Source organism: Triticum dicoccoides, chromosome 2B (genome assembly GCF_002162155.2).
Source record: "Triticum dicoccoides isolate Atlit2015 ecotype Zavitan chromosome 2B, WEW_v2.0, whole genome shotgun sequence".
Taxonomy (NCBI): Eukaryota; Viridiplantae; Streptophyta; class Magnoliopsida; order Poales; family Poaceae; genus Triticum; species Triticum dicoccoides.
Genome location: NC_041383.1, coordinates 393,025,388 through 393,028,434, shown reverse-complemented (window position 1 = coordinate 393,028,434; position 3,047 = coordinate 393,025,388).

Sequence of the window (3,047 nt, the reverse complement as noted above, 5' to 3'; positions counted from 1 at the left end):
TCGCCCCCGCCAAACGGTGCCATGTCCGTCTCACCACCCGGCCATGCTTGATCTGCCTCCTATGTCCGCCCAGAGCCCTGCCCAGGCCCAACTCTCGGTGACTGCACCCCGCATTGCACCCACACCATCACTCTGGATTGTGGATTTTCCATACTTCCATGTAGTTGCATCTTCTATTTAGGTCATCCAATCTGCATCAAGACCTGTATTAATTATCTTTCTATAGAAATTTCTCCGTTTTGTTTTTTGTTTCTTCCAAGTAAGAAAACATCTGACCTTGGAACTTTGCAGGTCAACGATATACAAATGCCACTATGCGTATAAAATGATTTTTTATGAAACATAAATTTGTCAAATTTCACATTTTAAATGAGTTGCATCATTTCTAAAATAATCGGTTCCGCATAAAAACCTGGAAAAAATTATGCACATGGTAGTATTTGTGTGATATTGATCTACAAAGTTTCGGGTTCTAATGTTTGGACGCGTCTAGCGAGCGGCAGGGTGCTCGCTAGCGCTCGCGAGCGGCCAGGCAAAAAAGAAAACTCCCTGTCCCCCCTGTCCCAGGAAGGAAAGCGCTCACCCCCACCACTTTTCGGCCGCCTTTTTCCTGTCGAGAGCGCACAACAGAAACAGTCCCGAGCGGCCGGCAAAAAAGGAAAATTTTGGTCCCCCGTACCAAAAAGGAAACCGCCGGTCCCCCACGACCAGCGCGCACCAGGCGGGCGTCCTGGAGCGACCAGCTCCGCCAACCGATCACGCCTCCACCCCAGCGCTACAAAAGCTCTCTCTCCTCTCCTTTCCTGTCCTTTCCTCCTTCCCCAAAGATCTTCTTTTACCCACGAAAAATGGTTGTCTGCTAAGGAAAACCCCTAGATCGTCATGGCAAGGAGAAGAAGCTGAGATCCAAACTGAGGAAATCAAGGGAAAAAGCTGCAACAAAAACCCTGTGAGTTTCCCCTTCTCATATCCCTCCCCTTCCCCTCTATGCATGTTGATCCTCCCTACCTGCTGTTCTCTCAACCTCTTTGTGGAGATCTTGTTACCAGCAAAAAAAATCCCCAGGCACTGAAACCAACAGGCTCCCCTTTACTATGTGTTATGTATGAACTCCTGTACCATCTTTTGCATAGTATGTGCAATTCTGGGGGGTGAAAAAGACAGAAGATTAATGGACCATAAAACCAGCAAAAACATGTGGAACTAGGTGAAAACCTTCATGTGCCAACTTTTGCATACTATGTGCAACTAGAGAAGCCTTGATGTACCAACTATACTAGCAAACATGTGCAACTGTGACGGCTGTGGTTTTTGAAGTTTCTGGTTTGTAGCACTGCACTAGGTACTTGGTCAGCTCCGTAGGCAGCGTCTCAGCTACGTTCAGAAGACCCCCCGAATAGCCTCTCACACAAATTTGCTCCTTGCATTGGAGTTAGTTCTTTATTCAACTTGACAAATCTCCCTAGGGACGCCATTATCCTACCAGCCTGTGACGGGCAGTCTGGATTCTCTCCATTCATCTCAACTTCTGCGTTGACATTCTGGGCATTAAAAAAAGAACAGTTGAGTGAAAACTTGTGCAAGTATATAACTAACCATGCCAACTAAAAAAGGCTGGTGATACCCTTCATTTGATATTTTTAAAAATACAACTAGAAAATGAGATACTGTTGGATAATGTTGATGATGCCAACTAATGAGATATTCTTGTGCGACTAGAAATGCTGATGATGCCAACTAATGAGATATTCTTGTGCAACTAGAGAGGCTGAGGATGTCAACTACTTGGATAATGTTGTCCAACTAGAATTGCAGACGGTGCCAACTAAAGAGATACTCTTCTGCAACTAGAAAACCTGAGGGTGCCAAATCATTAGATACTGTTGGACAATCCCTCAAATTTTTTAAGATGGGATTAATCTGAATTCTTGTGCAACTAGAGAGGCTGAGGATGTCAACCACTTGGATAATGTTGTCCAACTAGAATTGCTGAGGGTGCCAACTAAATAGACACTCTTCTGCAACTAGAAAATCTGAGGGTGCCAAGTCGTTAGATACTGTTGGGCAATCCTCAATTTGTTTTAGATGGGACTAATCTGAGTTCTTGTGCAACTAGAGAAGCTGAGGATGTCAACTAGTTGTATATTGTTGTGCAACTAGAATTACTGAGGTTGCCAACTAATTAGATACTATTCTGCAACTAGAAAGCCTGAGGATGCCAAGTCGTTACATACTTTCGGGCAATCCTCAATTTTTTTAAGATGGGACTAATCTGAGTTCTTGTGCAACTAGAGAAACTGAGGATGTCAACTAGTTGTATATTGTTGTGCAACTAGAATTACTGAGGTTGCCAACTAATTAGATACTATTCTGCAACTAGAAAGCCTGAGGATGTCAAGTCGTTACATACTCTTCGGCAATCCTCAATTTTTTTAAGATGGGACTAATCTGAGTTCTTGTGCAACTAGAGAAGCTGAGGATGTCAACTAGTTGTATATTGTTGTGCAGCTAGAATTACTGAGGTTGCCAACTAATTAGATACTATTCTGCAACTAGAAAGTCTGAGGATGCCAAGTCGTTACATACTCTTGGGACAATTCTAAAAAACTTGAAGATCACAATTCTAAAAAACTCTTGTACAGATCAACACTCCAATCATCAAAAATTCAAGCATCATACCAGAGATTGGCTAGCAGGATCACAAAAGTGATGCATCTGTACAAATGAATTTGACTGTTTTTCCTAGAAAAATACCTAGAAGGGGTTGAGTTAACAATCTGTGAGAATGAAAATGTTGTTAATATTTCAGTACTAGTACTATTTGGGTAAGGTAGCAGACTATACACGCATAAGTGGAGGTGGATTAGATGACTGAATGAAAAATTATCGATAACATAGATGAACTGCATAGACATCAAAAGTCTGATTGCTCCCATCAATATCTGGTAAGATAAGATTACAACTGTTAAGCTACAAAATTTGCATTTTCTACTTCAGCCGCCATAGAAACCCAAGTTGAATCAACATCGCAAGTAAATTTCCCAAGT